Source organism: Mirounga angustirostris, unplaced genomic scaffold (assembly GCF_029215605.1).
Source record: "Mirounga angustirostris isolate CCGP_5_RB_7025 unplaced genomic scaffold, mMirAng1.0.hap1 SCAF_11, whole genome shotgun sequence".
NCBI lineage: Eukaryota > Metazoa > Chordata > Mammalia > Carnivora > Phocidae > Mirounga > Mirounga angustirostris.
Genome location: NW_026991719.1, coordinates 30,890,381 through 30,900,388, shown reverse-complemented (window position 1 = coordinate 30,900,388; position 10,008 = coordinate 30,890,381). Strand labels below are relative to the sequence as shown.

Genomic DNA, 10,008 nt, shown 5'->3' with positions numbered 1-10,008 from the left:
GGGAGTTGTATGCCATTAAAATGAACACTGTATATATGGTTGGTCTTGGTATATAGGCTTTAGTACCTGGACAACAGCTCTATAGCAGGTGATACATAAACGAGCCGAAGATGGCCCATGAACCTTGGTTGTATGTTGTTTACTTCTTCACAGTAGGCAAAGATCATTAGCCCAAAAGCCCATAGGCACCAAACTTAAATGTTTATACATCTGGTTGTTTAAATATAGCACAAATAAGCAGATTTTTAGCCATTTAGAGCTCTCCTGTTTTGCATACCTCCACAAAACCACACTCAACATCTGCTATATATAGATGAGATAAACTGTAGCCATTAAAGATTCCCAAGTCATGGCAACCCTTCAGAATTCTCTGAGAGGTGCCCATACTGTGCTACTGAGCAGTATCACCCAGACACACCAACCTCCTGTCTGATTCCTCGCTTCCCTTCAGGAGTTCCTTTCCCCTTTCCTCCTGAAGGTAGCTCCGTGCCGTTCCTTCAGGAAGTTGTCTTGCTGTGAGGGACTTCGTCCTTGAACGCAACCTATCTCACTGCTGCTCAAATAAACCCCATTGGGCGCTACTGCCCCCTAGAGGTCATATCTTTTCCTTGCCGAGCCTTGAAATCGCTCAAGCTCACTGCCAGGTGTAAAAAGGGTTGTTAAAAAATACAGATTGCGTTTACTAGCCATGGCGCTGGCCAGCGTGTTGGGAGAGGCCGCTACCGGTGAACGGGCTCGGGTTTTTCGGACTCGGGGGTCTTGCGGATCTGCTGGACCTGGGTCCAGGGAGTCCCAGCGATGGGCTGAGCCTGGCCGCGCCCAACTGACGTGTCGCGGAGGAGCTGAGAATCGAAATGCTTCATGGAACCACTACCCTGGCCTTCAAGTTTCAACATGGAGTCATTGTTGCAGCGGACTCTCGGGCCACAGCTGGTGCTATATAGCCTCCCAGACAGTAAAGAAGGTGATAGAGATCAGTCCCTACCTGCTGGGCACCATGGCTGGGGGCGCAGCGGACTGCAGCTTCTGGGAGAGGCTGTTGGCTCAGCAATGTCGCATCTATGAGCTTCGAAACAAGGAACGCATCTCGGTAGCAGCTGCCTCCAAGCTGCTTGCCAACATGGTATATCAGTATAAAGGCATGGGGCTGTCCATGGGCACCATGATCTGTGGCTGGGATAAGAGAGGCCCTGGCCTCTACTATGTGAACAGTGAAGGAAACCGGATCTCGGGGGCCACCTTCTCTGTAGGTTCTGGCTCTGTGTATGCTTATGGGGTCATGGATCGGGGTTACTCCTATGACCTAGAGGTGGAACAGGCCTATGATCTGGCCCGTCGAGCCATCTACCAAGCCACCTATAGAGATGCCTACTCAGGAGGTGCAGTCAACCTCTACCATGTCTGGGAGCATGGCTGGATCCGAGTCTCCAGTGACAATGTAGCTGATCTACATGAGAAATACAGTGGTTCTACCCCTTGAAGGAGGGTGGATGTGGCTGCTTGCATTTCATGGGGGGACCATTGCTGGTAATGTGGATATAGCTCCCTATCCTCTAGTGGAAGGGTCCTCAATTGTATTGATAATTTTTTTAAGCTCTGGTGCCGTTGACCTCTATGTGTTACTAGTTGTTAATGACCTGCTGCAGAGGTGATTTTACTTTCTTGGATGTTAACATTACACTACTCGACCTCAAAAAAAAAAAAAATATGGATTGCTTGGGACCTTCTGCGATATGAAGTGTTCTAAAAATCATGGCTTTGGCTAACGCTACCCAAGGTGTCTTTCCTATACGTCTGGAAGTTGTAGTGGAGGCACTTAGGTACCACCCAGATAACCCTTCAAAACTGAAGCCCCGCGAGTCGAAGTAAGGCCTCGTGAGAGCTCGCAGCTGTCAGCCCTGTGGGGGAGTTGTCCTTGATTGAAGCCAGGAGAGCACGCTTACTCAAGGTTGGGCCGTTTTTTCCATAGGCGGACCGTATCCATTGTCTGCTTGACGCACGGATATAAAGTCTTGATTGCAACACTTCAATTTACGACTACTTTGAAGAGCCTGTCTAGTTTCAGACCATCACATGAGGTCAGCTAAGACTTTTTGTGTGTGTGTGATTGAACAGCCCACCCTCTGCTTAATCCCACTTCACTCACTCTCCCCACAGGTGTTGCTCCTGAAAGCACTCCTTAATAATCTTCCTGGGAATTAATCTCCTTTTCCATATATGCTCCCTGACATTTAGCAGTGTTAGTTAAGCTAATTCTGAGTGGCAGACCAAGAAGTATTTTTAAAATTTCTTCTTTTTCTTTCTTTTTTGGGGAGAGGGGGTTTGTTGACAATGTTACATTAGTTTAGGTGTACAACATAGTGATTCAACAACTATGTTTTGCTCTGCTCACAAGTGTAGCTACCATCTGTCACCATACAGCGCTCTTAAAATATTGACTGTATTCCCTGTGCTGTGCCTTTCATTCCCCTGACTTATTCGTTCCATAACTGAAAGCCTGTACCTCCCAGTCCCCTTCAGCCATTTTGCCCATTCCCCCAACCCCTCCCCTCTGGCAACCATCATTTCTCTGTATTTACGAGTCTATTTCTGCTTTTTGTTTATTCATATGTTTTGTTTTTTAAATACCACATATAAGTGAAACCATATGGTATTTGTCTAAAATTTATCATTTATCAGTGTTTTACAGTTTTATTTATAACAGTATTGTTTATTGGGTAAAAGCCCAGATCCTGAGGCTAGACAGTGCATTCAAGCCCAGCTTCACTACTTTATATCTGATTACTTCAGACAAACTGCTGAAACTTATAAGCCCTCAGTTTATTGTCTTTAAAATAAAAATAATACCTACTGCAGACAGTTCTTTGAGGATGGAATCAATATTTTTATGGTGCTTAGAAGAGTACCTAACATATGAGCTCAATGTACATGTTTATTTAAGTAAAACAAGCACGCAAAAATAAAATTAGCCAGCAATGTATGTATAAAATTATTAGATACAAAGGAATAACATTTTATAATTCAGATATTTATGTAATGGACCTGTATTGTATTTAATTATGGAATAGCTGGGGTGCCATTCAAGGGCATTATTTATATTAGGGATGTGATTCATGGAATCATAATTAGTGTTAGTTAAATGGGAAAGCAATGTTTGACTTTTTAATTGTTTATTCAGTTGGTCATTAGACCTATAGAAGAGCACTGTGTGTGCAAAATCGTAGGTATCTCAATAGTAAGGTCATGGCCAGTGTTTCCACCAGCTATTGCTACAAATATGCTGCAAAACGAACCACCTCAGAACTGTGATTTAGAGTAAGAGTACACTAACCCACATGTGTAGGTTAGCTGGGGTTTAGATAATCGAGGTTGGGCTTTTTGTGTCCTGAGAATCCACAGAAATAAAAAACTCAAGTCAACATTTAATATTACAGAATGGATGTTTCATACTTTTCTACTTATCTCGTATAAGGGAAATAATGAATACATTTTATAAAACTAAAAAAATCCATTCTAAGATTTCTCTTTTTTGGCTGGGTGCAACCACTCATGACTTATTGTTGCTGAACTGTGGTAGCTAAAATGGGTGTCCTTTCCTATAGCAACTGGGTAGGTACTGGGACCACTTCCTCCTTGATAAAAGTAGACAGAGTCTTTATTGAGTTATATTTATCTTTTTATCACATGTAAATGCTGCTCCAATATTTACTGTAAATTTTTTTTTTAAAGATTTTATTTATTCATTTGAGACACACAGATAGAGAGAGAGAGAGCATGAGCAGTGGGAGAGGCAGAGGGAGAGGGAGAAGCAGACTCCCTGCTGAACCAGGAGCCCGATGTGGGGCTCGATCCCAGGACCCTGGGATCATGACCTGAGCCGAAGGCAGACGCTTAACCATCTGAGCCACCCAGGCACCCCTATTTACTGTAAATTCTAACACAAGGAAACCTGATAGGAGGAAAAGAGTAAATGGCATATTCATCTTGTATCCAAGAGTGCAATTCCTGGGCACGTTAGCAAACTCTCCACATATGACATTGGTTTATTTGTGAGAATGGGATTTTGAGAATGCTAATAAGCTCATATATAGGGGTGCCTGGGTGGCTCAGTCAGTTAAGCACCTGCCTTCGGCTCAGGTCATGATCCCAGGGTCCTGGGATCGAGCCCCGCATCGGGCTCCCTGCTCAGTGGGAAGCCTGCTTCTTCTCCCTCTGCCTTCGGCTCCCCCTGCTTGTGTGCTCTCTCTCTCTGACAAATAAATAAAATCTTTAAAAAAAAAAAAGCTCATATATAAGAAATTCTATATATTTAAAATTAATGATTATGTGACATGTATATAAAATTATACACATATTCTTTATATATGTATGTAGAATATAGAATTTTGTATATAATAAAGAATTCTATATAGTATGTATATAAAATACAATATGTATATGTTATATATGTATACACACATTTAGATAGTTAAAGAGTGTTGAATAATTGGTGGATTACTTTTTAACCATTGAATTTCTTATATATGATTTATATTTACAAAGCTCTCCATTCTTTCCCATATCCAAAGACTCATCCCCCCAAACAGTGAGGGTATGAGATCTTACTACCACCATCTATCGTTTTTCCATCAGACAATGTCTCATGGATTTATCCGTATTGAATCCATCACCACAAAAGCCAGTTCTTCCATGGCATCCCTCATTCTCTGAACTCTAATCACCAAGGGCAGTGTACATCTCCTTTTCTGACTCTAATTCTCATCCATTTCCAAATCCTGAAACTGTACCACACTGTCTTCTGGAAATTTTAATCTGTCATCAGGGAAATCACTCATCCCCTTGGATCAACTTCTCTAATGTTCTCTGTACCTTCTCAATCTACCTGAAACCGGGCTCTCCCCTGTGAGGACGATGCTTCCCCCGCCCAGCCGATTCATCTGGTGGTTCTTTTTTTCTCCTATAACTTCCCTCTCCTAAAATTCCCCTGCTTTGAATCTTAGGTCATCAAACAAAATCACCTATCAAAATTAACTCTTAACTCTTCATCAGTCTCTCATTTCTTGATGGCTTTTAAATTCCAGCTCAAACATTGATCTTATAATCCCTGGGGATTTCAATATCCTGTCTATAACTGTCCCCAATCATCTTGCTCTCCATCCAACCACAGCCACTCACTCCTGGGTTCATACCCACCTCGATCGAATCATTCTTAATAACTGCAATCCCTCCACGATGTCAATTTCAAGTGTCTCATTCTCTTACTAGTACCCTCTATTACCCCAGTTCCAGAAATCCTTTAAATCTCTCCCCTCCTGATGTCCTTACATCACATAATGAATTCCATGGTCCATAATTACAATAACTCTCTTGCATATACTCTCATCTTCATTGCATTCCTCTCTGCCCAACTTGCTTAATATACTTATAAATGGTGAGTTCAGCCAAGCCTGCCTCTGTTCAGATTAATGTGGCTGGAGAAAATCATACAATCAATGTGGAAGGACTCACTTTAAACCTATGACCATTAATCTCAAATGGATCCCAAATGATACCTTGCAATCATATCACATTTCCTGAGCTTTCTCAGTCTGACAGTTTCATACCTTTTTCTCTTCTCATACAGTCAAAACTTTCTCCCACATCTTCAATCTCAACTAATTAAATTGATAGTTCTGATTTACTAAGAACACAGAGGCAATCAAATGAGAACTTCCAAAAGCTTTCACTATCTCAATGAGCCAGAGACTTGTTCATTTAACCATATAGTGTGACTTCCCTCCTTTTATTGTGGAGAAATTTTCAGAATTCTTGTTCAGGTCATTCTCTCTGCCTGTCCACTAGATACCATCCCTACTGGCTCCAGCAATTCTTTATCACCAGCCTCAACAATTTTCCCTCTTCTAAATCATTCTCATTTGCACAGAAAATGCTATACTTTCTCCAATCTTTAAAAGAAACTGTTATGCCCATATCATCTTCCAAGATACCTCCCCATTTCCAAGCCCCCTCATTTATAACAAAGCTCCTCAAAAGAGTTGAGACCTCAAGAGTTGAGAGCTCCCATTTCTCACCTCTCATTTCCTTTTAGCCTGTTCAGTCAGACTTATCTTTACATTTCAGCAGAGCAACCATTGTCAAGGTCACTGTGATCCCTATGTTGCTAATTTCAGTTATTAAATCCTATTTCTCATCTTACTTCACTTAACAGATGATTGCCTCTTCCACTGTGAAGCAGTTTTTCACTTGCTTTCCAAGACAATATTGTCCTGGTTTTATTGCTGCCTCATGTCCCACAAGGTGTTGGCATGTTTTGCTTATTCCTCCTCTTCTTACATCCTCCAAATGTTGGAGTATAATTGGTGTGAAATAATAAGAAATACATATATTGGTCTCTACCCCTGTTCCTGGAACAGAGCTCCTAAACCTTGTAAATTCCTAAGTGATAAGAACACTAGGAACATCTCTTGTAATATTTGCCTTTGACCCCGTCCCTGACACAGGGCTCCCAAAACCCTTGTGATTTCCTAAGTGATGAGAGCATCCTGGGCATAATTTTTTCTAATGTGGTAACTCTGGGTGGCTGCTGGATGGCTCCTGGATGGGGGCTGGTCACCAGAAAGACCAAGCCATGATTACAAGCTTGGAATTTTCAGCCTCATGCCCCCCAGTCCTCCAGAGAGGGCAGAGGGACTGAAAACAGAGTTAATAATTGATCATGCCTCCATGGGGAAGCCTCCATAAAAATCCCGATAGTAGGAGGCTTGGGGAGCTTCCAGGTGGGTGAACACATCCACACAGGGAAGGTGATGTACCCCAACTCTGCAGGGACAGAAAGCTCATTTGCCTGTGACCCTTCCAGAAGTGTCAGAAGTGAAGTGTCCTGTGTGAGGGTAAAGAAAGACTCATTGGAAAGAAACACAATAGGAAAAACCTGAGGTTTTTTACTTTACACCAGGACTCAGTCTTGGGATATCTTATCTTCTCAATCTACAGCTGTATCTTCGGTGATCTCATCAAGCCTTGTGGCTTATATCATCCATGTGCTAGTGATTCTCAAATTATTTTTCTCAGCCTACACACATTTCCTAAATTTGGAATTAAAAATAAAGTGGCCTACACATGATCTCTTTGTATATCTAATAAGAACCTCAGAAGGTAACTTAAACCAAACTGCTGTCTCTAAACTGCCTCCTCCTATATTCTTCCCTATCTCATTCTTTTCCCCTTAACTAATCTGTCAACAAATCCTGATGACTCATATTTTCAAAATCAACCCCAGATCACCTTTTTCATCCCACCACATCTATTCCTACCACCCTCATCTGAGCTACCATTTCATGGCTCACCGATAGCTTCCTAACTGCTGCTTCTGCTTTTCCTCCAAACTGTATTCCACCAACTGCAATCAGAGGGAAACTGGAGAAACTCAGGTCAAATCAGATCTCTCCTCTGCTCCATGCCCTCTCATGACTTCCTGTCTCATTATGAGTACACCCCAAAATGACCTCTAAATTCCTATGCCATTAACCCAGTGGTGAGTAACATTTAATATTGTGTGTGGCTGCCTGATAGAAAGCACAGGAAGGTCTCTCAGATAATTGCCATGAAAGTTTATTAAATACTGTTGGCATCTGAGCGTGGATTTCAGATGTTTTATAAAATTTTCCTTCCCATTATATCTAATGACCAATTTTCCACCCAACTGAGCTCAGGTTCCAATCATACAGATTTCTAATTATGATTTACAGCATAAAGCAGGTGCGTTTCCTAGCTAATAAGTGAAGCTGCTGATTTTATTGTGAAGCACAAAGCAATAGCGTTACGCAAAGATGTATGGATGCCTGCCCTTCAGAAAAACCTATCCTCTGAAATTTAGACTACTTATACCAGCAGAATATTTTTTTATGAAGAGAACAAAAATTGAACCTATTAAAATAGTTTATAAATAACATCTGGGTTTATGAAATGAATCCTAAGCCCCAGTGCAGTTTCTCTTTTATATCATTTTATGCAGTTTGCTTAGCTTCAGAAATACAGGTAAATATATTGTAACAACATAAAATACCTGCTTAAGAGATTATAGAATATTGGGCTTACAAGTAGTTTGGTAGATGTATGCACAGATAAGTAGGCTAGAGGGAGAGAAAGGGAAATATATACATAGGCAAATTGTGCTTGATGACCTTTTCATGGCAGATGGTTTTCCTTTCGTAAAATTTGCTATAGTAAAATTTCTCACAGTGAATTGAAATCTAGATCACTCCTAGTGATACCCAACGCCCCCTTTACTTCTCAGTGTCAGCTGATACTGTTCCTTATTTTACTAAGAATATAGTGGCACATCAAATTGGTCCTTCTGTTACATCCACCATCCTAATTTTATTTGTATTCATGGGCTTTGCCTTTCCTCCCTTTCTATGAAAACAATGAACAACTCTCTTTGCTCTTTTGGCGAGGCCCTCACTAATTCACTGAATCCCACACCTTCTCAATGACATAGAGCCCTCCAGGAGTTCTCCCCTTTGTCTTCTGTATAATGAATTAGTTCCTCTTTGTTGCATGATTTCTATCAACATAACACATGTTATAATTGCTCGCCATGTCAAAGGGCATGCCTCCCTTTACCCTTTATCCCTGCCAGCTACCATCCCATTTCTCTGGTCACTCTTCATAGGAGAGCAACTTGAAAGGTCGTCTATACAAACTGGCTCACTTGTACCATTATTTTTTAACCCTGGCTTATCCAGTTTTATTTCTCTTCAGTCTACTGAGACTGTTCTTTTTAAGTTCAACAATGACCTAACACTGTCAGATCTAATCTATACTCAGTTCTCATCCTGCTCAACCCGTGAGCTCCATTTGACAAAGTTAATCTGTCACTGCTTCTGAAACCCTTAGCATCTAGTAGGAGTCAATTTTCCCTTGATTCTTCTCTTATCTCTCTAATAAGCCCTCTTCATTCTCCTTCCCATGTTTTTCTCCCAGTTCCTGTCCTCCTGATTTCTAAGGTCCAGGGCTCATTCTTCTGTCCTCAGTTTTTTTTAATCCACCCCCATTCCTGATAAAGTCCACACACAGATACCAGTGAATTCTAAATTGATAGCCCCAGCCTTGACCTCTCTGTAAATCCAGACTCATAGGCACCTGCTACCTCAATATTCCTCCCATGGATTTCTACAGGGTTTTTCAAACTTCCTTAGGTTCTCTGCTCAAGTGACACTTTATCAGATAGGTCTTCCTAGGCCAGCTTGTATTAAGTAATACCCACATTTTTTTTTCTAACTCATTGTTTTATACAACAATGCCATAAGCATAAACATTTTGTTTTTTCTTTGACTTAAACCTGCCCTGCCCTCACCAACACACTCTGGGGTATATGCTCCAGTAAAGCAGGGGATTTGTTTTCATCCTTATTTTATCCCTAGTGCTTATTATAGTGAATAGCACATGGTAAGTACTTAATAAATATTTGCTGAATGGATAAAATAATAGTAAAGAGTAGAATAAAATCAGTATACAGATTTTCAGTAGTGGCATTAGCAAAAATGGCAGAAAAGGGAGTTCATTCTTCCACAGAAACATGGAAAAAACAAGCAAAAATTCTAAAAATCAGCTTTGCCAGAACTCCGGAATAACAAAGATTTAGAGCAACCAAGGAAATGCTGAAGACAAAGCCAACTCAGACAGGATGGAAGAGCTTTGTGGTGTTTTAATGTTACCCTGCCACATCCTCCCTTCCTGGCATGGTAGCTGTCTTAAAGATGGCAGTTCACGCTCATGGTGTGATTATCTGGTTCTAGGGGGAAACAGAGGGCACTTTGTTACCAGGGAATTTCATCTGTCTGTTTTGACCTGTCTGGAGGTTCCCCAAAGGACGGATGCACTGTGCTCACCTTTGCTTCACCTAACTGGGAACATCCTTAGAGCAGAGAAGCTGCTAAGCAGTGGGTGTTCCTTGGAAACATTGAAAAGGAATTGAACACTCTGTTGCCTCCTACGACAAAAAAT

The 10,008-nt window shown here is 41.3% G+C and overlaps 1 pseudogene across 1 annotated transcript; it reads left to right on the top strand.

Annotated features, from left to right (window-relative positions):
• Positions 1-688: 688 nt before the first annotated feature.
• Positions 689-1,700, top strand: LOC123853793 (proteasome subunit beta type-5-like; annotated as a pseudogene). Its single transcript, XR_006793208.3, has one exon. The product of XR_006793208.3 is annotated as a proteasome subunit beta type-5-like (transcript).
• Positions 1,701-10,008: the final 8,308 nt, after the last annotated feature.